Source organism: Lissotriton helveticus, chromosome 10, assembly GCF_964261635.1.
Source record: "Lissotriton helveticus chromosome 10, aLisHel1.1, whole genome shotgun sequence".
Classification (NCBI taxonomy): domain Eukaryota; kingdom Metazoa; phylum Chordata; class Amphibia; order Caudata; family Salamandridae; genus Lissotriton; species Lissotriton helveticus.
The window spans coordinates 919,061,960-919,089,864 of record NC_136071.1 but is presented as its reverse complement, the minus strand read 5'-3'; the positions used below and the strand labels follow the sequence as shown (position 1 = coordinate 919,089,864).

At 47.4% G+C, this 27,905-nt stretch overlaps 1 pseudogene; it reads left to right on the top strand.

Moving 5' to 3' along the window:
• Nucleotides 1–27,905, top strand: part of LOC144784141 (vimentin-like) — a 111,822-nt pseudogene that overhangs the window by 62,814 nt on the left and 21,103 nt on the right.

Below are 27,905 nucleotides of genomic sequence, written 5' to 3'. Positions count from 1 at the left end.
TTTGTTCATGGCCCACGAACCGTCATCTCATTCCGCTCGTGATCTTCCTAACTTAGATGAGGATCGTCCTTTTCATATATCGCTTCTTTTATCAATGGCACCGCGTATTTTGTCTCGGGCTGATCCTAGTCGTTGTCCCATTTTAAACCGGGCGTCCGCTATGAGCACAAGCCGCGTTTGTATCACTCGGTTCTCTCTCTCCTCGTACAGTCCCGTCTCAGATTCCACCGATTTGACTTCTGGCTTTAAGCATGACTGTCTCCTGATAACATCACATCTCGTATTGCCTGAGTTTTCTTTATCAACTGTTCCTATAATATTGGTACATGAAATTTTAAAACACATATGTACATGTTATGTCCAAGCACCACAATTAGATTTTGCAGTATGAATCCTTAATATATTTAGATGCCGTGCATCTAGTACTTGGTATGTAAAAGTACCTAAAAATCCTGCAATCATTGACCAATGGGCAAACATCGGTTCAAGCCCCTTTGTAAAACAATCACACAAAGCCCCATTAATTTGGTCCATTTGCCATTTATGGTCTTTGGTCCAGTGCACACGAGTAATAATGTTCAGAGAATCTTTCAGTGTGGTCTTTAAATTGACACACTATTGCTATGATAGAAAGCTGAAAATTGTAGTTTCCTGCCAAAGAAAAATCATACTACTAGATCAGGGCCCCTCTGACTGTATTTCCGAGTAGCCACTCTCCTAATCAAACCTTCCCTCATTTCCAATGAACTCAAAATGACTGGTCACCAAACTGCTTTTATCACACCAAATGCATGGAGTGAAGGATACCCATTAATCACTAGACTTTAGAGTTCCACAAACTCTATGATGACAGCTGAGCAAGCTTTGCTCAACAACGTCACTAAAACTATGTATCCATTGTGGATGTCCCCTCTAAATGATTGCAGCTCCATGCTGTGCTTTTTCTAGTCCAGTATTCCGCACAGTGGTCCACCTTCCGCTGCTGTGCCTTCAGCCACAGCTGCAGAGCACACTGTTTATAGCCACTAGGCTACTTTCAGACCATCTGGTCCTGGCAGGCCCCCTTCTAACACTTTACCTTTAGCATTTACCTACTCATTTGCATGGCTCATGGCTCCTCTTCTTTTCAATAAATACACCCAGCCTCTAACCACCGTACAATAATCATAATGTCCAAATAATAGCCAGCTAACAAAACAATTAAAATCATGGGGAAACCAAACAAGCTCATTCAGTTGAAATGATTTAGGGCATTACTGAAGTGATCCTCTTCAATAGCCATCCATAACTATGGCCGCCTCTGGTCAGGCTTCTCTCCATAGACCCTTTACCTATGCCACTGACTGCAGGTAGGAATCTTATGTGTGATATCGCATAAAACGCAACACGTGTGGTCACACGTGCGTTTAATGAAAAAATAGCAAACAAGCATTAAAAATGTAAGCAAGACAATTGCTGTTGTAATTGACCAGCCCTTAATTACTTGGAGCATGTAATGTTAAAACCTATATATTTTTTGGATTTATTTATATAGATTTTCCTCAATGCAAGAGAATGCACAAGAACACGTGACAAAATAGAAACTTGTAGGTAGCTACTAATGTGGGGGAGCCCAGATCTTCTTAGGAAGGAATGTGAAAAGACCTTGGGTGAGAGATAGAGCTAACTCTATCAGGAGCTCGGTCTACTATTTTCTAAAATCATGTCTCCCTTGTACTAATTTCAGAACGAGGCTACTCTTTGCTAGTACTGCTCATCATAAAATGTGTGCAGTAGGCACCTTAATTTAATTTAATTTAATTGTGGGTTTATATAGCGCTAGAATCAACTCCCGGAGGAGTATCTCCGCGCTTCGACCGCTGGGGAACCCGTCCTGGCTCACCCTGAGAGATGGTCCCTAATGGGTATCTCTAAGGTGCAACCAAGCATCCCCGGCGGTCTGGGGGGCCGTTGTGAAGATGAGGCAAGCTGATGCCCAGAGTTGCCGAGTGTGGTCCCTGACTGGAGTAGGCACCGAGGCGAGAATTATCGAGCCCGCTGACCCTGGTCCACGACCCTGCCGCGTCGGGAATCAAACCCTGGTCCCGGGCCGTCCTCTGCTTACGGGTCTGCCGCCTCTAACCAGTGAGCCACACCACTCCACTCTTAGAATAACAGAACGATAATTCTTCTAAACAATGTGTAAACATGCTGCGATTAGAAGGCTTTAGCAGTCTTTACACTAGTGCAAAAACAAAATCACAAATGAATTATAAAATGTGCTTACAGACATTAAGTTGTACATGAGCATTGGCATATTCATAACAACAATATAGGCAGTAATGGGTATATGCAAGTTAATTAACTATACCAGTGTCAACAAAAGGCCAACCTCAACCAAATAGCACAGGTACACTTACTAATCAGTTTAGGCTTTTTGCACGCATTAAAAAGGCCCTCCACCATCTATCGATCAAACACAGTAACTAATTTCCATCTCCTCCTCATGTTCATCCTGTAGTACTGAAACATCTTCTGCATTTGACTTTTGTTGTTCTGCACCACTTCAAATGAGTGCTAGAGCTAACTACCTTTACATCGCATGATTTTACAATGCATGCCATTAAGACACATTTTTTAAAACTACCATTACAATGCATAAAAAGTTTAGGGCAACAGTAGGGTAAGTGTTGGATAGTGTAAGGGGGGAATTAATATTCCCACTCCAGTGAGTGCAACAGTAGTGTAAGCGTTGGATATTGTGGGAGTAAAAAAAACTATTCCCACTCCAGTGAGTCAACAGTAGGGAAAGTGTTGGATAGTGTAGGGGTAAAAATTACTATTCCCATCTACCCCAAAACCAATACCCACCTTAAAACAAAATAAATCTCCATTACCTACCTTATAATGCGTTGTAATGGCATGTGTTGTAATGGCATGTGTTGTAATGGTATGCGTTGTAATAGTATGCGTTGTAGTGACATGCGTTGAAATGGCATGCGATGTAATGGCATGCGATGTAAAGGCAGTTGCGTTGTAACAGTTGCGTTGTAAAAGCAATGCAATGTAATGACTGCGTTGTAATGGATATTTCCGGTAGGGCCTTAAGATTTTTCAGGATGTTGCTGTGCACTTTGGGGGAAGCTGTGGAATGGGAGCATGTTGGACAATTGCTACTGTGAAACTAGCCAGGAGTTAATCCAAGCAGATGATGGACTGGGGAGGGCTTAAGAGACATTGAAATGCTGAGTGGGTTGGTTGATCCCTGCCAGAACATTTTTGCGTGGGACGTTTCCAGGCAGCTTCATCTTGAGGAAGGTGGACATCACAGAAGAGGAGAGTTCATAGTTCATTTTGTGGGGCCTCACCAACATCCTGTGGATGCCACATTCATTGTGGCAAAGGTGCTTACTATACCAGTTTGACACTCTGATGCACATAACTAACTATATTTCTGTCTGCCTTTGATCACCACTAATTTGTGACCTCAAATTTAAATAGCTGACACTTTGATCAAAAAGAGAGCATGGCTGCTCCTTTTCAGATACAAAATGTTTAGTCAATGATTGGCCAGTCAACACTCCCAAAACAAAACCATTATACAACAGAGCAGAACAATAACATATTGTGGTTGATGAGGAGTCAGTGATTAGTCTAAAACAGAACGTTAGCTTTAACTAGACTGCAGTCAATAACAGGAAGTAGTTAACTGGGTCACTGGAGCTTCTCACTACAAAGTAGGTTTAGCTGAAAATGTGGACGAGAGCTCTTGGATCATTGCAGGATTTCCACACCACTCAATGAAAACAGAAAGAAGCCTGCTCATGTGCAAGTAAATTCCCAATTGGATCAACTAAAGAAATAACCCACCCATAAGCAATAATCACATTAGTCAGAAAATCTAGAAACGTTTTCTGTGTCATACAGAACAAACTCAAAGGCCTTGGAGCAGAAATGATTCAAGGACTAACTGATAAATGAAGGGAGGTTATGGATCTAAGAGAAGATAAATAACAGCTACAAGAACAAAGATCTAAATCTTGGCTAGTTCATTAACTCATGAAAGACTGGAACATATTGCAGCATGTACTGCCTAATTAAGGGAGAAAGGCAAGGATTCAGAAAATAGGCAGAGAACAAAAAATATTAGGAATATGATGTTACCTGAGGATGTGGAGGGTGATGATGAAAGGGTAATGCTACACTAGTTTTACTGTAAGATCCATTTGAGTATATCCTCAGACAATCAGCAAAAAATGAAGATAATAATTTATAAATTCGAAAAGGGGTTTCACACAATGTGCTAGAATGAGAGACATTTTGGTGGAGGTAAGCATTTTCCAGGCAAAGCTGAGAACTAGGACATCGGGGACTAATATATTCATGATATAGCTTGATAAGTATTAAATTACATTTTTTCAGGGCTTAACCCACAACAATCCTGCAGTTGTGTTTTGCTCTGAAACTAGCTATGAATTTATAACAACCAGAAGGGCTAACTGGATCGGCCCCTCTAGAAAGACGTGAAATGGGGACTGCATAATTGTAAATTTCAGACACCCACAACATGTGGCTACAGTTTTGTTAAGGGCAGCCTCTATGACGTACGATGACAATAGTATTTGTGTGCGCCCTCTTGGGTTCTTCTATAATCACTTAACTAGAGTCCCCCCACATAGTGCGAGACGGAGACCATATACACCAGTTATGGCTCAGACGCCAGGCTCATTGCAGGGTTCCGGTGGAGAGAACTACTTTAAATATGGATCTAATAATGTCACGCATAACAGATTTGATGCACTCTCTGGTTTAGAGATGTGCGACTGACGAGAGGCTTGTGAGGGACCGAGCGATGAGACCCCCCTAGATTTGGTTCCCTTGGTACCTGAACACACTGCATTGATTTCTCACAATATATACTGTAACCCTGTAACTGTGTGCAACACCGTGGGGGAAAAGGTTAAGATGATAAGTTGGAACGTTGCTGGGCTGCGTTCCAAGAGAGATGATAGTAATTGGTTAAATCTTGTTAAACAATATGACATTGTTGCTCTCCAAGAGACATGGGATAAGGACTGTGACTTTTGGGTGGATGGTTTCACTTCGCATTTTGTTCCTGCATTGAGATCGCCAGGAGGGAGAGATAGAGGGGGCCTTGTGCTATTGGTCTCCGTGAACGTAAGGGGGAGAGTTAAAAGGGTAGATTGTGCCTCCCATAATTTCCTTATTCTGGAATTATGTCTGATTAATAATACCAAATTAATTTTAGTGAACTGCTATAATTCGCAGCAAGGGGATTTCCCAAATGAACATTTAGTTTGGTTGACAGATTTTCTAAATACCTATAAGGTAAAGCAAACCACTTTTTGCCAATATATCTTGTTGGGTGATTTTAATGTGCATTTGTGCAGTCAGAATTGTTTATTAATTGATAATGATGGTCCAGATTTCACATCCCCGCAGCATTTCGAGCATAATCACAAGGGGGAAGCACTGGAGAAACTCCTGTCTGATAATGATCTGTTTGAAGCAGGGTTTTTTGATAAAGGTTCCCGTGTTGCCACACATATAGGTAGGGATTGTGAATCAATAATTGACTACATATTTCTCTCCTCAGGACTTTTAAAATATGTAATCTCGTATAATGCTATACCTTCTTATTTTAGTGACCACAATCCTGTGGTGATTGAGTTAGTAAATGTTTTTTTTCTCTTAAGTAAAACTGTTCGGCCGCAGGTTGTAGCTGAGGTTAAAGCCAAAGATCAGGGGAGGAGGTTAAACTGGTGTAAGATTGTGCCAGAGGATTTTTTCCATAACATTACTACTAAAGCTGCCCGGGTGTTGGACACGGCCTCGTGGCGTGGTCCGACCCCTCCCGCATGGTGGGCCCAGGACGACCTCGGCCCTCCATCAACCTACTATCGACCCCCCTGATACGAACATTCACAAACCCTCGGCGAGAGCAGCCTCCCCGGCAACCTACGGCTCTCCCCCTTCCTGGTACCCCGGCGGTCCCCGCTCAACAACGCTGCCGGACGGTCGCCCATGTCAGGCCACCATGTCCGGCCCGACGCCATCTTGGGGCCATCACGTCCCGAGCACGTGGCCACAGCCTTCCCTGGGCCCGGCCCAGCAAGCCCCGACATCGAGGCACCAAGGTCCTCCCAGGTGGTTGATTGGCCACTTGGCGGATCCCGGAGAAGGGGAGTTTCGATGGGCCTCCAGCTGTCCCCGGACGCCTGGTAGCAATCGCCCTCCAGCCTCCCTGGGCGCTGGCTCCACCCCCCTGCTGGGTGTCTGGACACCTTCATCCCGGCCCCTCTGACCCCCAGGCGCGAGGGTCCGGACATCAAAGGACTCCAGTCCTATATCTGGGCCAGCCCCGGATGAGGGCTTCAGTTGTATCTTGGAGTCGAAGCCCTGCTGACCTCGTCGCGGCTGATCCTGATCCGAACTCTTGCACCTGGAATCTTCGAGGCCCTGCTGACGCTGTCGCGGCCTGACCAAGCTGAACCATCTTCGAGGCCCTGCTGATGCTGTCGCGGCCTGACCAAGCTGAACCACCTTCGAGGCCCTGCTGACGCTGTCGCGGCCTGACCAAGCTGAACCATCTTCGAGGCCCTGCTGACGCTGTTGCGGCCTGCCATACCTGAACCACCTTCGAGGCCCTGCCGACGCTGTCGCGGCCTGACCAAGCTGAACCATCTTCGAGGCCCTGCTGACGCTGTCGCGGCCTGCCTTACCTGAACCACCTTCGAGGCCCTGCCGACGCTGTCGCGGCCTGACCAAGCTGAACCACCTTCGAGGCCCTGACGACGCTGTCGCGGCCTGACCAAGCTGAACCACCTTCGAGGCCCTGCTGACGCTGTCGCGGCCTGACCCCTTGAACTATTCACGCACCAGTTGGTGCCGAGACTGTCCCGCTACCCCCTATCCCCAAAACCAAGACTTTACGGATCCCTCGATCCCTGCCTGCTATCCTGCCAAGAACGTGCCATAATTGCTTATATAAAGATTCTTGCGAATATTCCTCCTGTGTGGTGTCCATCTGTAAGTAGTGTGATTGCTCAGCTGTTACGATTGTAGGAGAGGAGCCTCGCCCAGGAGGCCTCCCTACGGCGCACGGCCTATTCTATACCGAAAGGTGGGTCTCGGGGCGGGCAGTCAGACACCTTCTGTCCCCCCTGGGATCGCCTTTCCAACATTGGTGGCAAGCGACGGGATCCGAGCCTGCGCAAGTCGTACAGCAAGTAACACGTCACTACTAACAGAGACCCACAACCACGATGACTACTAAGGAAGCCGGAACGACCACAGAATTCCAGAAGGAACGACTAGAGGAATACATCCATAAAGAACTTAAACAATTTTGCAAAGACTTGGGTATCGCTACCACCGGACTAAACACGAAAGACGATTTCAAAGGAGCGCTGCAAGCCTGGGTAGAGACCGGAGCGACCACCCCCCAAACGAACAATGACATTGTCCTAGAAGTACCCGGGAATACCGTCATAGCCCCCGTAGGAGAAAGAACCGACAACAGAGAACCGGGCCTCTCCCACGAAGACGCCCGGGAGCGAGAGAGGAGTCGGCTCCATGAACTAGAGCTCGCCCGACTTCGGCTGGACAGAGAACTCCAATTAGCAGAGAAGAAAATGGCCCTTGAACAACTGCGATTAGAGGGAGATCTGGAAGAAAGGCGAAGGCAAAGGGAATTGGAAGAAAAAAAGCTCACGTACGAACACGAGCGTGGCCTCAAAGAACTAGAGATCAAAGCCAAAATCGAAGAGGCTGGCGCCGCGGTAGCCCGTAACCCTCCACCTCCTGCCGACCCGAAGGTCCAAATCCCGAAGGATATCGTCAAGGAGTACTACAAGAATGACGATATCCAGCAATGGTTCAAGGCGTACGAAGTTGCCATGACCGCGCACCGCATCCCGCGAAAAGACTGGGGTGCCGGCTTATGGGGGAGATTCGTCAGCGAAGGAAGAGACACCCTGCTAGAGCTGGCCGAGGACGTGATGAGCTCCTATGACCACATGAAGGATGCCCTGCTCGTCCGGTATGGCCTCACCCCCGAGATGTACCGGCAGAGATTCAGAGACTGCAAGAAAATCCCCGGTACAACGTGGGTCGAGTATGTGAACTTTTATAGCAGGGCCCTGGAAGGATGGATAAAGGGCAGCAAAGTGTCCACCTATGAGCAGCTGTTCGACCTCATCGTTTGGGAGCACCTCTCCAACAACTGCTTCATCGAGCTCCGACAGCATCTACTCGACAGCAAGCTGACCGAGCCCCGAAAACTCGCAGTCGAGGCTGATCGATGGGTGAGCACCCGGGTCCCCCGGACCCCGATAGGAGAAACAGGACCGAACGGCCGGGGGCACCCCCGCCAGCGAGGCGGCGGAGGAGGCCAGAAACGGAGCCGAGAATTTCCACCGGCACCGGGCCGGAGTCCACCTCGGGGGTCCCCCCAGAATAACACTTCACCGTCCCTGATCAGAAGAGGGACCCCCCCAGCACGGCCGGGGCCCCGCCCGAACATTACTTGCCACAGATGCCAGCGGCCAGGTCACTATGCCAGTGACCCCCTCTGCCCCATGAACCAGCGTACCGGCACCACTGGGCCTCCGACCCGCCAGTTCGCTGCTGCAGCCCTGGGAGAAGGGGGAGAAGAGGACGAAGAGGTCTACGGGGAAGATCAGATAGAATATGAACCGGCCGCCATGGCCCTAGCCTGCCTGGGCCAAAGAGACATGGTCCCCCAGGCCCCGCTACCGAGCAACACTCGAAAGTACCGTCAGTGGGTCCACATCAATGGACGGCGGACCGAAGCCCTCCGAGACACGGGAGCCAGTGTGACGGCCGTCCGCTGCCACCTGGTGACCCCCGAACAGATCATACCAAACGTACGATGCCCCGTGAGGGCCGCCGACAACTCCGAAACTCTATGCCATATGGCCCGAATCCCTTTCGAGTGGGGGGGAGTGTCGGGCACCCTCAAGGTAACCGTCCGGGCCGACGCCCCCGTGGACTGCCTACTTGCAAACGACCTCGAGAGCTCTCCCTGGGCCCAAGTCGAGTGGAGAGAGCACCTCGGGATGATGGGACTACCAGAGTGGGTCTGCGCGACGACCCGATCTATGGCGGCCCGAGCCCCGGCGGCGACCAAGGCCGCCCCAACCGAAGAGCCGGAGTGGCACGAGCCACCACCACCCGCAGACGGCAAAGAATCCGACTCCGAGCCCCGACCATCGGAGCCCGACCGCGGCAACCGCCCCGAGCTCAGCGACATACCCGAACTAGCCCAATGGCGCCAAGAGGGTGGTCCCACCCGAGAACAGTTCCGGCAGGAGCAGAAGACCTGCCCTTCCCTCGAGGGTACCCGGCAGCAAGCCACTGCCCAAGCTACCGGGGACACTTCAGGGTCCCACTGGGTCTACTGGGACCACGGCCTCCTATACAGTGAACAGAAAATTGCAGAGCTGGGGGCCAGCCGAGTGTTAGTGGTCCCCCTACGATTCAGAGACTGCCTTTTGAACCTGGCACACGATGTGCCCCTCGCCGGGCACCTGGGGCAGGACAAAACCTACAGTCGCCTGGTGACCCACTTCTATTGGCCCAAAATGCGCAACTATGTGCACAACCACTGCCGCACCTGCCCGACATGCCAGCCAGCGGAAAGAGCGGGGCGAAGGTGAAGGCCCCGCTCCAACCCTTTCCAGTAGTGACCACCCCCTTCGAGCAAGTGGGGATTGACATTGTAGGGCCTCTGGACCCCCAAACATCGCAGGGGCATCGCTTCATCCTTGTCCTGGTGGACCACGCCACCCGCTATCCAGAAGCCATCCCCCTCCGAACCATCACGGCTCCCGTGGTGGGCCGAGCCCTGACGGGGATCTTCTCCAGAGTGGGGTTCCCCCGGGAGGTCGAGAGCGATCGGGGCACGAACTTTATCTCAAAATATATGCGGTCCCTGTGGCAACAATGCGGGGTCACATATAAGTTCACCACCCCGTATCACCCCCAGGGGAATGGACTTGTGGAGCGGTTTAACCGAACACTCAAGGGGATGATCCAGGGCCTAGAAGAGCCACTCCGCCGCAAATGGGACGTTCTGCTGCCGTGCCTCTTGTTTGCTTATCGGGAGGTACCGCAGAAGTCTCTGGGGTTCAGCCCCTTTGAGCTCTTGTACGGGCACCCTGTTCGAGGTCCTCTCAGCCTGGTCATGGAAGGCTGGGAAACTACAGTCCAAGACGCACCGCCCGATGTCTACCGGTACCTCCTGACCCTCCGAAACTAAACTCGGAAGTTCCGGGCCCTTGCGGAGGCCAACCTGGAGGCCAGTCAGGAGGACATGAAACGCTGGTATGACCAGAACTCCTCATCCATCGAGTTCGAGCCGGGCCAGCAGGTCTGGGTCATGTCCCCGGTCGAACCTTGTGCTCTCCAGGACAAATGGTCGGGCCCCTTCAAAGTGATCGAGCGCAAGAGCCCCGTCACCTACCTCGTGGACCTGGAGTCTCCCCGGAACCCCCTCCGGGTTCTGCACGCCAACCGGCTCAAACCTCACTTCGCCCGCACAGAACTAAGCCTGCTGCTAGCTACCGACGATGGGACCGAAGACGACTCCGAGACCTTGCCCGACCTCCTAACGTGCGAGGAGAAAGACGGTTCCGTCGAGGGGATCTCTCTCTCCTCCGACCTAACCCCCGCACAGCGCAGAGATTGCCAAGAACTGTTGGGACAATTCACGGACCTGTTCTCCCTCACCCCCGGGGTTACCCAGAGGTGTGTCCACGATGTCGACACCGGGGACAGTCAGCCAGTGCAACACCGAGCCTACCGAGTCCCCGACCGAGTTCGGGCCTGCATCCAAACAGAAGTTACCAAGATGCTGGCCCTGGGGGTGGTCGAACCCTCAGACAGTCCCTGGGCCAGCCCAGTTGTCCTGGTCCCCAAGGCCGCCGCACCTGGCAACCCGCCAGAACTCCGGTTTTGCGTCGACTACCGGGGACTGAATGCTGTTACCAGAACCGACGCACATCCCATCCCCCGGGCCGACGAACTAATCGACCGCCTGGGAGCCGCCAAGTACCTCAGTACCTTCGACCTCACAGCCGGGTATTGGCAGATCGGCCTCACCCCTGGCGCCCAGGAGCGGTCAGCCTTCTCCACACCCGATGGTCACTTTCAGCTCAAAGTGATGCCCTTCGACATGAAAAACGCCCCGGCCACCTTCCAGAGACTAGTAAACAAGGTGCTGGCGGGACAGGAAGAATTCAGTGCCGCCTACCTAGACGACATTGCGGTGTACAGCCTCCACTGGGCCGAGCACCTGAAGCACCTCTGGGAGGTCCTGACGGCCCTCCGACGGGCCGGACTAACTGTGAAGGCCAGCAAATGCCAGATAGGCCAAGGGTCCGTGACCTATCTGGGACACCAAGTGGGGAGCGGCCAAGTGGCTCCCCTCCGACCTAAGATTGACGCCATCATAGCCTGGGAGCCCCCAGTCACCCAGACCGCCGTCCGAGCCTTCCTGGGGCTCACTGGATATTATCGGCGCTTCATCAAAAACTATGGGAGCATTGTGGGGCCCCTCACTGAACGGATGTATGATGTTACAACGCATACTTTTACAACGCATACCGTTACAACGCATTTTTTACAACGCAAAAACTTTTACAACGCATACCATTACAACGCATGTTTTTACAACGCAAGTACTTTTACAACGCATGCCATTACAACGTAAGTATTGGTAAGTATATAATATATATTTTTTTAATTAATTGTAATTAATATAATTTAATTTAATTTAATTTATTTAATTTAATTTTTTTACCCTGTACCCCTGTACCCCAAAAACCCAAATTAACCCAGAAACCTAAAAATACCCCTGTACCCCAAAAACCCAAAACTGTCCCTGAACCCAAAAAATACCCCTGTATCCCATAAACCCAAAACTGTCCCTGAACCCTAAAAATACCCCTGTACCCAAAAACTGAAAACTAACCCTGAACCCTAAAAATACCCCTGTACCCAAAAACTGAAAACTAACCCTGAACCCTAAAAATACCCCTTTACCCAAAAACTGAAAACTGACCCTGAACCCTAAAAATACCCCTGTACCCAAAAACTGAAAACTGACCCTGAACCCTAAAAATACCCCTTTACCCAAAAACTGAAAACTGACCCTGAACCCTAAAAATACCCTTTTACCCAAAAACTGAAAACTGACCCTGAACTCTAAAAATACCCCTTTACCCAAAAACTGAAAACTGACCCTGAACCCTAAAAATACCCCTTTACCCAAAAACTGAAAACTGACCCTGAACCCTAAAAATACCCCTTTACCCAAAAACTGAAAACTGACCCTGAACCCTAAAAATACCCCTTTACCCAAAAACTGAAAACTGACCCTGAACCCTAAAAATACCCCTTTACCCAAAAACTGAAAACTGACCCTAAACCCTAAAAATACCCCTTTACCCAAAAACTGAAAACTGACCCTAAACCCTAAAAATACCCCTTTACCCAAAAGCTGAAAACGTAAAAAAACCCCAAACATATAAAATATTAAATATAATTATATACTTACCAATACTTACGTTGTAATGGCATGCGTTGTAAAAGTACTTGCGTTGTAAAAACATGCGTTGTAATGGTATGCGTTGTAAAAGTTTTTGCGTTGTAAAAAATGCGTTGTAATGGTAGTGCGTTGTAAAAGTTGCGTTGTAAATGTTGTTTACCTCACTGAACTGACCTCGAAGAACCGGCCACAGAAAGTACAATGGACACCCGCGTGTCAGGTGGCCTTCGAGACATTGAAAACAGCCATGTGCACCGCCCCTGTGCTCCAAGCCCCTGACTACAGCCGGGAGTTCGTAGTCCAGACCGACGCCTCGGAGCACGGCATCGGGGCGGTCCTATCTCAGATTGACCCCGAGGGGGTTGACCATCCTGTGGCCTTCATCAGCCGGCGGCTGCTGGCCAGAGAACAACGATTGAGCACCATCGAGAGAGAGGCCTTCGCCGTCGTGTGGGCCCTCAAGAAACTCAGGCCCTACCTCTTCGGCACCCACTTCCGGGTGCAGACCGACCACCGGCCCCTACGGTGGCTGATGCACATGCGGGGCGAAAACCCGAAGCTGTTGCGATGGTCCATCTCCCTCCAAGGGATGGATTTCACTGTGGAGCATCGCCCTGGCAACGACCACGCCAACGCTGATGGCCTGTCCCGGTTTTTCCGCCTCGACGAAGAGAGTCCCCAGGAAGATGGATGACTCTCCCCGCCTTCAGCTGGAGGGGACGTGTGTTGGACACGGCCTCGTGGCGTGGTCCGACCCCCTCCCGCATGGTGGGCCCAGGACGACCTCGGCCCTCCATCAACCTACTATCGACCCCCCTGATACGAACATTCACGAACCCTCGGCGAGAGCAGCCTCCCCGGCAACCTACGGCTCTCCCCCTTCCTGGTACCCCGGCAGTCCCCGCTCAACAACGCTGCCGGACGGTCGCCCATGCCAGGCCACCATGTCCGGCCCGACGCCATCTTGGGGCCATCACGTCCCGAGCACGTGGCCACAGCCTTCCCTGGGCCCGGCCCAGCAAGCCCCGACATCGAGGCACCAAGGTCCTCCCAGGTGGTTGATTGGCCACTTGGCGGATCCCGGAGAAGGAGAGTTTCGAAGGGCCTCCAGCCGTCCCCGGACGCCGGGTAGCAATCGCCCTCCAGCCTCCCTGGGCGCTGGCTCCACCCCCCTGCTGGGTGTCTGGACACCTTCATCCCGGCCCCTCTGACCCCCAGGCGCGAGGGTCCGGACATCAAAGGACTCCAGTCCTATATCTGGGCCAGCCCCGGATGAGGGCTTCAGTTGTATCTTGGAGTCGAAGCCCTGCTGACCTCGTCGCGGCTGATCCTGATCCGAACTCTTTTTTTTTTTTTTTGTCCTCATCTGCCTTCCCCTCCGCTGAAAAATACCAACCACCTTGCACGACATTACTGACGTGATATGTACTATTGGTGGGAGATATATGTCGAGGAAAAACGGCTAAGGGTGCGTTCTTTTGACTCCATCTAGGTATGTTTCAACCTGCCGGACCTTGTTCGGAACTGTCCTAGCCCTTGGTCCAAAAGAGTAAAGGTGGCATAATCATCGGACCCGGGGAAAAAACCCCCCAAAAAAAAAACCCCGGATCATCTCCAGTTGGTCAAGAGATCCCAAAATGCCAACTTTCTCTTATTTACAGATCTCTTTAGGTCTCTTTTGGAGATCTCGTATAATGATGTAAGCCATGAACAGTGTAAAGGAGGTGTCTTCTCTACCCACTGTATACATATCTGTCTTCTCGCCAACAAAATTGCGTAGAAAAGAAATGACTTTTCATTGCCTGTGATATTGCCGTCTGTCCCAAAGATAACAAGTGGGAGAGTTATTGACAAAGAAGTGTTTAGTATGGAATTTAAGGTGTTTTTCACATCTTCCCAAAATGTTTTTATATTAGGACATTCTAAGAACATATGTATATCACATGCATCTGCTAGGTTGCATTTATTACATTTTTTGCCTATTTGATATTTAGAGAGTTTCCGTGGTGTTAAGTATGCCCTATGTACAGAGAAAATGTGATTTCGTACAAGCCAAGAAGGCTTTACGATATTGCGTAACATCTCAAAAGAGTTTATCCACCTCTCCTCGCATGGAGTCCCGATCTCTGTCCCCCATAACTCATCCGGGAGTTTAAACTCCCCTTCGCTTTCCTCCAACAGAAGCCAGTACCATCTAGCAACTTCTTTTCCTCCAGTTGGTCGTTCTACCAATTGTTGTTCCGTATTGCTAATTTTCCCAATATTACTGTCTTTGCGGGTTTCAGATCTTGCCCAACTATCCACTTGAATATATTTAAATCTGGAAAGCCCAGGGCCTACCTGCTCATATAACTCGTCCCAAGTTATGAGTTTATTTTCTTTAAATAGTTGGCCCCATTTACTGATGCCTGCTTGTTCTATTATAGTGGACAAACTATCTTTAAGGCATAGGGGTAGCCCTGGAGAGTCCCATATTGGGGCATAGTTTGAGTAGTAAGATAGGCCCAGTTTTTTCCTGATGTTAAGCCAGTTTTTGGCCCATGAGTGTAATATTTTCAATGTTATATTTTTGAAGAATGTCTGACTTCCAAACTTAAACATAAAGCCGTCTGCTGCAAGATTTGTCCCCTTTAGCATGGCTCCGTACGGATTGGTGTCACTACAACGCGGTTTTTAACAACGCATTCCGTTACATCGGAATTTTTACAACGCAGGATCCATTACATCGGATGCCATTACAACGCATGGCATTACATAGCAGATGCTATTACAACGCATGGCATTACATCGTAAGTATAGGTAAGTATACCTTTTTAAAAAAAATGTAATGAAGTTAATTTAATTAATTTAATTTAATTAATTTAATTAAAATACATTTTAAAATAGTAATTAATTTTATTTAATAAATTTAAATCTATTTATTTAAATTAATTTTAATAAAAATTGTAAATAATTTTATTTAATTAATATAATGAAATTTTTAATTGTAATTAAATTAAATTAATTAAAATAATTTATTTAATTTAATTATTTTAATTAAGAAATGTAATTAATATAATATAATTAATTTAATTTAACCTAAAAACACCCCTGTACCCCAAAACCCAAACCCTGCCCTGAAACCTAAAAACACCCCTGTACCCCAAAACCCAAACCCTACCCTGAAACCAAAAAACACCCCTGTACCCCAAAACCCAAACCCTACCCTGAAACCTAAATACACCCCTGTACCCCAAAACCCAAACCCTACCCTGAAACCTAAAAACACCCCTGTACCCCAAAACCCAAACCCTACCCTGAAACCTAAAAACACCCCTGTACCCCAAAACCCAAACCCTACCCTGAAACCTAAAAACACCCCTGTACCCCAAAACCCAAACCCTACCCTGAAACCTAAATACACCCCTGTACCCCAAAACCAAAACCCGAAGCTGTTGCGATGGTCCATCTCCCTCCAAGGGATGGATTTCACTGTGGAGCATCGCCCTGGCAACGACCACGCCAACGCTGATGGCCTGTCCCGGTTTTTCCGCCTCGACGAAGAGAGTCCCCAGGAAGATGGATGACTCTCCCCGCCTTCAGCTGGAGGGGACGTGTGTTGGACACGGCCTCGTGGCGTGGTCCGACCCCTCCCGCATGGTGGGCCCAGGACATCCTCGGCCCTCCATCAACCTACTATCGACCCCCCTGATACGAACATTCACGAACCCTCGGCGAGAGCAGCCTCCCCGGCAACCTACGGCTCTCCCCCTTCCTGGTACCCCGGCGGTCCCCGCTCAACAACGCTGCCGGACGGTCGCCCATGCCAGGCCACCATGTCCGGCCCGACGCCATCTTGGGGCCATCACGTCCCGAGCACGTGGCCACAGCCTTCCCTGGGCCCGGCCCAGCAAGCCCCGACATCGAGGCACCAAGGTCCTCCCAGGTGGTTGATTGGCCACTTGGCGGATCCCGGAGAAGGAGAGTTTCGAAGGGCCTCCAGCCGTCCCCGGACGCCTGGTAGCAATCGCCCTCCAGCCTCCCTGGGCGCTGGCTCCACCCCCCTGCTGGGTGTCTGGACACCTTCATCCCGGCCCCTCTGACCCCCAGGCGCGAGGGTCCGGACATCAAAGGACTCCAGTCCTATATCTGGGCCAGCCCCGGATGAGGGCTTCAGTTGTATCTTGGAGTCGAAGCCCTGCTGACCTCGTCGCGGCTGATCCTGATCCGAACTCTTTTTTTTTTTTTTTGTCCTCATCTGCCTTCCCCTCCGCTGAAAAATACCAACCACCTAGCACAACATTACTGACGTGATATGTACTATTGGTGGGAGATATATGTCGAGGAAAAACGGCTAGGGGTGCGTTCTTTTGACTCCATCTAGGTATGTTTCAACCTGCCGGACCTTGTTCGGAACTGTCCTAGCCCTTGGTCCAAAAGAGTAAAGGTGGCATAATCATCGGACCCGGGGAAAAAAAACACAAAAAAAAACCCCGGATCATCTCCAGTTGGTCAAGAGATCCCAAAATGCCAACTTTCTCTTATTTACAGATCTCTTTAGGTCTCTTTTGGAGATCTCGTATAATGATGTAAGCCATGAACAGTGTAAAGGAGGTGTCTTCTCTACCCACTGTATACATATCTGTCTTCTCGCCAACAAAATTGCGTAGAAAAGAAATGACTTTTCATTGCCTGTGATATTGCCTTCTGTCCCAAAGATAACAAGTGGGAGAGTTATTGACAAAGAAGTGTTTAGTATGGAATTTAAGGTGTTTTTCACATCTTCCCAAAATGTTTTTATATTAGGACATTCTAAGAACATATGTATATCACATGCATCTGCTAGATTGCATTTATTACATTTTTTGCCTATTTGATATTTAGAGAGTTTCCGTGGTGTTAAGTATGCCCTATGTACAGAGAAAATGTGATTTCGTACAAGCCAAGAAGGCTTTACGATATTGCGTAATATCTCAAAAGAGTTTATCCACCTCTCCTCGCATGGAGTCCCGATCTCTGTCCCCCATAACTCATCCGGGAGTTTAAACTCCCCTTCGCTTTCCTCCAACAGAAGCCAGTACCATCTAGCAACTTCTTTTCCTCCAGTTGGTCGTTCTACCAATTGTTGTTCCGTATTGCTAATTTTCCCAATATTACTGTCTTTGCGGGTTTCAGATCTTGCCCAACTATCCACTTGAATATATTTAAATCTGGAAAGCCCAGGGCCTACCTGCTCATATAACTCGTCCCAAGTTATGAGTTTATTTTCTTTAAATAGTTGGCCCCATTTACTGATGCCTGCTTGTTCTATTATAGTGGACAAACTATCTTTAAGGCAAAGGGGTAGCCCTGGAGATTCCCATATTGGGGCATAGTTTGAGTAGTAAGATAGGCCCAGTTTTTTCCTGATGTTAAGCCAGTTTTTGGCCCATGAGTGTAATATTTTCAATGTTATATTTTTGAAGAATGTCTGACTTCCAAACTTAAACATAAAGCCGTCTGCTGCAAGATTTGTCCCCTTTAGCATGGCTCCGTACGGATTGGTGTCACTACAACGCGGTTTTTAACAACGCATTCCGTTACATCGGAATTTTTACAACGCAGGATCCATTACATCGGATGCCATTACAACGCATGGCATTACATAGCAGATGCTATTACAACGCATGGCATTACATCGTAAGTATAGGTAAGTATACCTTTTTAAAAAAAATGTAATGAAGTTAATTTAATTAATTTAATTTAATTAATTTAATTAAAATACATTTTAAAATAGTAATTAATTTTATTTAATAAATTTAAATCTATTTATTTAAATTAATTTTAATAAAAATTGTAATTAATTTTATTTAATTAATATAATGAAATTAATTTAATTTAAATATTTTTTTAATTGTAATTAAATTAAAATAATTAAAATAATGTATTTAATTTAATCGTTTTAATTAAGAAATGTAATTAATATAATATAATTAATTTAATTTAACCTAAAAACACCCCTGTACTTCAAAACCCAAACCCTGCCCTGAAACCTAAAAACACCCCTGTACCCCAAAACCCAAACCCTACCCTGAAACCTAAAAACACCCCTGTACCCCAAAACCCAAACCCTACCCTGAAACCTAAAAACACCCCTGTACCCCAAAACCCAAACCCTACCCTGAAACCTAAAAACACCCCTGTACACCTGTACTTATTTTAAAAATTACTTTAATTAATATAATAAATAATAAATTAATAATATTAAAAAACATAAATAAATATATTTAATTATAATTAATATTAATAAAATTAAAAAAAATTAAATACTTACCTATACTTACGATGTAATGCCATGCGTTGTAATAGCATCTGCTATGTAATGCCATGCGTTGTAATGGCATCCGATGTAATGGATCCTGCGTTGTAAAAGTTCCGTTGTAAAAGCCTCCCGTTGTAAAAGTTGCGATGTAACGGTGCATCCCTCCGTACATGGATGTATTAGGTAGGTTAGATGGCATTTTAAGAAGCATTCTAGAATAGGACATCTGAAAAGCCCATGAGTAGAACATTAGGTCCGGTAGTGCAAGGCCCCCTTTTTCTCTTCTTCTTCTGATCTTTTTCCATGATATTCTTGTGGTCTTGTAATTCCATATAAATGAATTGATTTCTCTTTGACATTTTTCCATCATTTTTGTGTTCATAGTTATTGGGATAGTGTTAAAAAGAAAGGTGAATTTTGGGAGGATACACATTTTGACTAAGTTTACTCTTCCTGTTATAGAAAGAGGCACCTGTGTCCAAGATTTCATAAGTCTTTTACTTTCACTATGTATTCTTTCCAAATTAGTTTGTACAAGGGTGTCCACGTCTTGAGTTATTTTGATTCCCAGATATCGCATTGAGGATGAGATATTAATCCCAAGATCTAAATTGGGTAAGTTCCATGCCATGATCTCGCTCTTACTCGAATTTATGTCATATCCCGAGACCTGGCCAAATTCTAGAGCGCGTTGTATAACCACTGGATATGCCTTAACTGGATCAGCTGTGAACACTAATATGTCGTCTGCATATAGTGCTACTCGTCTTTCCCACTCTCCGAAACAGAAGGATGGTATATTCGCCTCTTCCCTTAACACCTGGGCAAAGGGTTCGATGTATAAATCAAATAGGAGAGGGGAAAGCGGGCAGCCCTGCCTTGTTCCTCTTGTGATATTAAATGCTTCGGTCAAGGACCCATTAACCAGCAACCTAGCTGACGGTGAGTTGTATAGCTGATTAATCGTTCTGCAAAACCCTTCCCCACAGTTGAATTTTTTTAGGACGTCATTGAGGTAAAGCCAGTTAACTCTATCAAACGCCTTGGTTGCGTCTAGAGTCAGGGTGGCCAAGGGGAGAGAGAAAGCGGTGGCAATATCTATAGCCCCTATTAGCTCACGCGTTAACTCAGCTAATTGTCGCCCCTTAATAAATCCTTTCTGATCTTGGTGGATTACGGTCCCAACAACGCTAGACAATCTTGTGGCAATTACCGTTGTGAAAATTTTATAATCGTTATTGAGTAACGATATTGGTCTGTATGACCCACACTCTAATGGAGATTTCCCTGGTTTTGGGATGAGAACAATTGTGGCCTCACCCCAAGATTTAGGCATAGGCTGTTCTTCCAATAGAATGCCATTAAAGAGTTCGATTAGTACTGGTATAATGGCATTCTCAAGTGTTTTGTAGATCTCTCCCGGCAATCCATCCGGGCCTGCCGCTTTGCCTTTCTTAATTTGAGTGATCGCTTTTTTCACCTCCTCTTGTGTGATGACTGATTCCAATGATCTACTCTGAGTTGTTGAGAAGTTTGGTAATGTAATAGCTTCCAACCAGCTATTTCTTGCGTTTGAGTTATTGGGGAGATCCTCTTTGTAAATATCCTGAAAAAATTCAAGAAATGCTCTCCCTATCTCAGGAGTGGTAGTTCTTGTCTCTGGCTCACCTTCTATCTTAATTTCCCTGATGTAGTTTAGGGCCTTATCAGTTTTGATTTTCCAAGCCAGAATTTTTCCTGCACTTTCTCCAAACTCAAATTGAGAAGATTTACTCGCTTCCCACCTTCTGTTTATTCTCTCCTGCAGTGTATATTCTAACTCCGCTTTCAACTCAGCCATTTGTTCTTGTTCTTCAGCTGTTCTTAGTGGCAAAGCCATTTTTAACTCTAAAGTTTTCATGTCTTGTTCTATTCTTTTTATCTTGTCGAAGTATAACTTCCGCCTATGGGAGGCTCTGTTGGTAATTTGCCCTCTTAAAAACGCTTTAAATGTCTCCCAGATGATTGTTGGGGTGGCTGAATTTCTATTTAGATCAAAGAAAGTTATAGATTCCTTAATTAGGAAGTTGATTTCCTCTTCTTCAAGTAGGAGTGTCCTATCAAAGGACCATGAAGGGTGTGTGACAGAGGTTTCGGACTTAAGAGTAAATTCTAACGCCGAGTGGTCTGACAGATGTGATGGTAGATATTCTATTGATTCTAAAATATCTTTTAGGCAATAACTGAAAAAGGCATAGTCTATTCTGGATTTATGTTTAAACCTACTATTCCTATAGGACACCCCAATCTTTTTACCCACTTTTTCTCTCCAAAGATCAGCCAGACCCATGTGTGTCATAATTGCTTTAAGTGTTTCTCTGGATTTAATCGAGCCAATATTTTTAGATCTTGTTGATTTATCTAATTTAGGATCTAGCACAATATTAAAATCACCCATCCAGATTATTGGCTCTTGCACTGTTAGTAGATGAGTCCTTATTACATCTAGATATGATGGGTCATCTGAATTTGGACCATAGTAACCCACCAAAATTTTAGTATGACCATCAAGCGAAACTCTTATCATTAGCCATCTCCCGGATTGGTCTTCCCTGCTCTCTAATATTTCTGCCTTTGCAGATTTTTTTAAAAATGAACACTACTCCTCTTATATTAGCGTTGTGGTCTGTGGAACAAAATTTATCAATCCATCTTTGTTTACTTAAAATAGTATGTGCCTCTATTTTGAGAAGGTGTGTTTCCTGTAACACAATGACCTGCGCCGGTGAGTCTCTCAGATATTGTAGTATTCACTCACGTCTTCCTCTCACGTGCAGACCATTTACGTTCCAGGACAAAAATTTAGTACATGTCATAGTTTGTATCTTCCCCTAACGCCGCTCGTTTTTTTTTAGTATTTATATGGAATTTTCTTAGACCTAACATGAAAAAAAGAGCCTGTTTTAGTAAAAATCGTGATATTAGATATTTAAGCCAACAGTTGAGGAGCACAAATGAGGATTTTTTTTTCCCCTTCTGCCGCACCCCCCCCCCCCCTACCCTTACCCCGGGAAACCCCCCCATGTTTACTCTGGCTTGGTCTTTAGCCAGGTTAACGCCCGCCTACAGCCAATCCATAGGCTACTACTGCTACCTGTTATTATAGGAGTATGTTGGTCTATGAGGAGGTAGGAAAAAGCCAGGGCTTCCCAAAAATAAGAGAGAAAAAGGAAGCTTGTTTTCCCTTATTTTTATTCTGCCTCTTTAAAGTACTTGTAGGCGGTAGTTATAGGCGGTAGTTAAGTGGGAGCTTTAAGTACTATTTCATATCTATATATACATATACACATATTACCTACTGGCGGTCGCCAGTAGGTATATATAGTTAGGATTTTTTCTCTATGGGTTTTTTGAAAATTCTATGTCTAATAACTTTGGCGTTTGTGGACGGAATCGGCTGAAATTTTCAGGAAAATGGCACATTTTGTTTCTGAGCAGCCCTTGAAAATTTGGGGGGGGTTCGTCCAGTGGGGGCCGAGAAAAAAGGGGGGTCCCAAAACGTGTTTTTAACATTGAGTTTTCCATAGGGCGGTTGGCCTCACTTTTAGCCCGAACGGCTGAATGGATTTGCACGAAACTTGGCAAAATTGTAGGGACTGGTAGCCCGATGTGCCTTTTGTAGGTCTCAATATATGTGCTCCAGTGGATTTTGAGAAATTAACGTTTAAAAAAAGATATATATCTGTAACAGCGGACCGGTTAGCGCTCTGGTTCGCGGACTTTTCGCGCAACGGAGCTTTGTGAAGCGAAGCTGATTGGTTCTCCGGCGTCTGTCAACATTCCAAACAGTCCGTAGCGGCCGCCATCTTGTCTCTCGGTAGGATCGAGAGACAAGAGGAGGTCAAAACAAAGGGGGAAATAACTATAAGGGGGCATAGTAGATCCTCGCTGACCCCCTAGGTTTGATGTGGAGGTTTTAAAAGGGCCCCGCGGGGCAAAAAAAAATAATAATAATAATAATCGAACGGCTGAATGGATTTGCACGAAACTTGGCAAAATTGTAGGGACTGGTAGCCCGATGTGCCTTTGCTAGGTCTCAATATATGTGCTTCAGTGGATTTTGAGAAATTAACGTTCAAAAAAAGATATATATCTGTAACAGCGCACCGCTTCGCGTACTTTTCGCGTTACGGAGCTTTGCGAAGCGAAGCTGATTGGCTCTCCGGTGTCTGTAAACATTCCAAACAGTACGTAGCGGCCGCCATCTTGTCTCTCGGTAGGATCGAGAGACAAGAGGAGGCCAAAGCGAAGGGGCAAATGACCATAAGGGGGCATAGTAGATCCTCGCTGACCCCCTAGGTTTGATGTGGAGGTTTTAAAAGGGCCCCGCGGGGCAAAAAAAAAAATAATAATAATAATCGAACGGCTGATGACCATAAGGGGGCATAGTAGATCCTCGCTGACCCCCTAGGTTTGATGTGGAGGTTTTAAAAGGGCCCCGCGGGGCAAAAAATAATAATAATAATAATAATCGAACGGCTGAATGGATTTGCACGAAACTTGGTAAAATATTAGGGACTGGTAGCCCGATGTGCCTTTGCTATGTCTCAATATATGTGCTTCAGTGCATTTTGAGAAATTAACGTTCAAAAACAAGATATATATCTGTAACAGCGCTCCGCTTCGCGGAGATAAAATTATATGTGTATTACCTAGCTGTTGCTAACACCAGTTAGCGACGGCTAGTAGGAGATAGCGACCATCTTGGGTCCCACTTTGCATGTGAGTGATATTTATCACTAATGACATGCAAAGTGGGCATGCCAAGATGTTAGCGACTGGAAACAGTCGCTAACATCGCTATCTCCTATTATCAACTTTTGGAAATATTCGAGATAAGCGCGAATATCTCCAAAAAGTAACAGCTGCCCTGAGCAGTTCTTAGCCATGTTATCCAATGGGAGGTGGATAACATGGCTAAGAGCATTAGCTCGGTAATGCATGAATATCGCGGAGTTTTCAGCGACATTAATGCATTGCGCTCGTTTTTTATCGTATTTGCGATAAACCTTGATAATAGCAAGGTTTATCTGCGATAATTTCTGACGGTAAAAAAATCGTTGCTAAGCATCGTTAGGGATAAATATCGCTTAACCTTGGTAATATGCCCCAACGTCTGTTAACGTTCGATTCGAAGGAAATCAGGAATTGTTGAAAAACATTGTGTGCGCCATCTTGTCTTTTTTCAAATGCCACACTTTTGTCGTGCACGGCAGCCATTTTAGATGCCTTGACCAGATCCACTCTGTGAACGCTGTCGATCCTTAGCATGGCTCCCCACCCTCGCAAGCATCTCCCCCAGGCAGTGGTCACCCCCGCTCTCTGTTTTATGCATGGGTAATAAACCTCCCCCCATCTGCGCTGTTCTTCCCTGAGAATCACACCCTGTGCCCGCCCGACACCTCCCTTTCGCCCTATTCACTACCGCACCCTCTGACACTCCTTTTCCTCTGTGTCCGATTGTCCAGGCCGGTCCTAGGCTATCAGCTAGCCCTGCAGATGTAGTTTATGGCCACAGCTGTAAAGAATCACCCGTCTTCAAAGGAGTTATAGTAGATCAAGGCCCACACTCGATGAGATCCGTCACAGCAGAAGCGTTGCTATTATCTGAAAACCATTCTGTATTGTGATTGGGGAGGGGACCGAGCGTGAAGCGGAAGATTCCAGGGATGACTCTTTGTACATCAAAGTTTTTACAATTATGTGTCACATTAAAAATATATAGCACTCCGACAAAGTAGTAAGATTATAAAACTTTAATAATTTATAAATATATACAAGAAAACAAAAATAGTAATAACATATAAACATTTTTAGAGAAAAACAACGAAGTAGCGGTCGGCTGTGCGAATAGTCCCAACGCAGCACAACGTCCAGATTTCCGGCGTGGGGCGTCGCGGGGGGTGGGTGATCAGTAGCAAACTGTTGTGCGAATAGTTCCAAGGCAGCAGAACGCGCCGAAATCTAGATGACACAAAAGTGATGTCTAGTAAGTTGCCACCCAGCAAATAACGGCGTGGGGCGTCGCGGGGGGTGGGTCATCAGTAGCAAACTGTTGTGCGAATAGTTCCAAGGCAGCAGAACGATGGCACCAAGGTGATGTCCAGTAAGTTGCCGCACTGGTTTTGGTATCCTACAATGCTGCTCCGAATAACGGCGTGGGGCGCCCCGGGGGAGGCGGCGTGAACGGGCCTCTCCAGGTGGAGTCTCGTCTGTTGTAGTGGGGCGCCCCTTTACCGTTTCAGTTGCCATTCCGTCCGCTTTTGGTCCACTGTGTCAAAATCCGCCATTCAGCTGAGTTGCGCCCACTCTTGCGGTGCAGCGATAGGCGGCTGTCACAGGACTCTCAAAATGGCGGCAGGCTGTTTCCTTTTTGGGCCTGGTCCACTGAAATGGCCCTGGGACACCTTGGAAATCGGACGCTTGTCTGCTAGGTCTTGGACCCCATTCTCGAAAGCGTCCCCTCCGCCTTGAGAATTCATCAAAAGTTTTGGGGGCCCCGACTCCTGCAGGCTTCTGGTGGGGAGCGGCTGCCATGATTGCTCGCGGAATGACCACGACGGAGCTACGAGATGGTGGTGCTCTCATGGTGACGCCAGCTTCAGTCTGAAACATCCAGAAACAAGGTGGGGCTTTCATCGTTTGGGGGAAAAAAAAAGTTTTCATCCAATGAAAAGTGTTGTTTTTAGGTCATATGATCAAGCCTTCCATCATTAGGAAACCAAAAGTAAAATGAACCAATGAAAAGTTTTATAAACAAGTCACATGACCTGTTATGCGGCATAGGGTATAAAATGCGGAGAAAATACGTTGGCACGTGAGGCGGCGTCAGTAGCGGACCGATGTGCGAATAGGCCGAAGGCAATACAACGCGCCAAGATCCGGATGGCATCGAGGTGGTGTCATAGTTGAGAGTTCTGAGCAGCGGTTGTAACACTGTCTGAAGCTTATTTGCAGCTGCTGCAGCTTCACTACGCGCCAAGATCCGGATGGCACCGAGGTGGTGTGTAGGAAGTTGCCGCACTGGTGTGGCCATCCTACAATGCTGAAAGTCGGCGTGGGGCGCCCCGTTGGCCTGTGAGTTTGCGTCAGTAGCGGACCGATGTGCGAATAGGCCGAAGGCAGCACAACGCGCCAAGATCCGGATGGCACCGAGGTGGTGTCTAGTAAGTTGTCGCACTTCTGTGGCCATCCTACAATGTTGAAAGTCGGCGTGGGGCGCCCCGTTGGCCTGTGAGATGGTGTCAGTAGCGGACTGATGTGTGAATGGGGCCAAAGGCAGCGCAACAATATTTTCTACTATATTTCCGGTGTAGAAGAGACCACAAGGCGCTGAGATGCCAAGATCCGGATGGCACCGAGGTGGTGTCTTGCAAGTTGTGGTACTGGTGTGGCCATCCTACAATGCTGAAAGTCGGCGTGGGGCGCCCCGTTGGCCTGTGAGATGGCGTCAGTAGCGGACCGATGTGCGAATAGGCCGAAGGCAGCACAACAATATTTTCTGACTGACACCACAAGGCGCTGAGATGCCAAGATCCGGATGGCACCGAGGTGATGTCTAAGTTGCGGACTGATGTGCGAATGGGGCCAAAGGCAGCGTAACAATATTTTTTGTATGGAAGATACCACTAGGCGTTGAGATGCCAAGATTCGGATGGCACTGAGGTGATGTCTAGCAAGTTGGTGTGGTCATCCTACAATGCTGAAACTCGGCGTGGGTCACCCCATTAGCCTGTGAGATGGCGTCAGTAGCGGACCGATGTGCGAATAGGCCGAAGGCAGCACAACGCGCCAAGATCCGGATGTCACCGTGGTGGTTTCATAGTTGAGAGGCACTTCATCTGCAGTGGGGCGCCGAGATCCGGATGGCACCGAGGTGATGTCTAGCAAGTTGCTGTACTGGTGTGGTCATCCTACAATGCTGAAACTCGGCGTGGGTCGCCCCATTAGCCTGTGAGATGGCGTCAGTAGCGGACCGATGTGCGAATAGGCCGAAGGCAGCACAACGCGCCAAGATCCGGATGTCACCGTGGTGGTTTCATAGTTGAGAGGCACTTCATCTGCAGTGGGGCGCCGAGATCCGGATGGCACCGAGGTGATGTCTAGCAAGTTGCTGTACTGGTGTGGTCATCCTACAATGCTGAAACTCGGCGTGGGTCGCCCCATTAGCCTGTGAGATGGCGTCAGTAGCGGACCGATGTGCGAATAGGCCGAAGGCAGCACAACGCGCCAAGATCCGGATGTCACCGTGGTGGTTTCATAGTTGAGAGGCACTTCATCTGCAGTGGGGCGCCGAGATCCGGATGGCACCGAGGTGATGTCTAGCAAGTTGCTGTACTTGTGTGGTCATCCTACAATGCTGAAACTCGGCGTGGGTCGCCCCATTAGCCTGTGAGATAGCAGTTCTTTGGATTTGGGCCTGGCTCGTCTGCTGTAGTGGGGCGCCCCTTTACCGTTTCAGTTGCCATTCAGCTGAGTTTCGGCTGCTCTTGATGCTACAGCGACAGGCGGCTGCAACAGGACTCTCAAAATGGCGGCCTGTTCTTTGGATTTGGGCCTGGTCCACTAAAATGGCCCTGGGACACCTTAGAACTCGGACGCTCGATTTTTTTTTCCTTTCCTGTACATGCAAAAAAAGGTAAATGCCCGGTACGTTACACGCTTCATCTGCCACGATGAACTCTCTAGAGGAACCGAAAAAAAATATAGTTGTGGTAACTATACCATGCATTGTCATATGGAGAGGTGGCACCAATTAATTATAGTGCTGCATAAAAGAGAGATTTGGAGGAGAACCCCTGACCTGCTAGTACATTCATCAAAGAAGTGGCACTGAGAGCTTCAGAGGCAAGGGAAACGGTCCCAAATATTTAGAAGAACTTTGGAAAGATTAAAATGACATGTTTAGATTGTGGCAAATTTATTTCATGTGGACATCTGAGTGTTACTCTAATAAATACAGCATATGAACATCATCATAGTCGATGGTTGGTAGAGACATTTTGACTATATCCT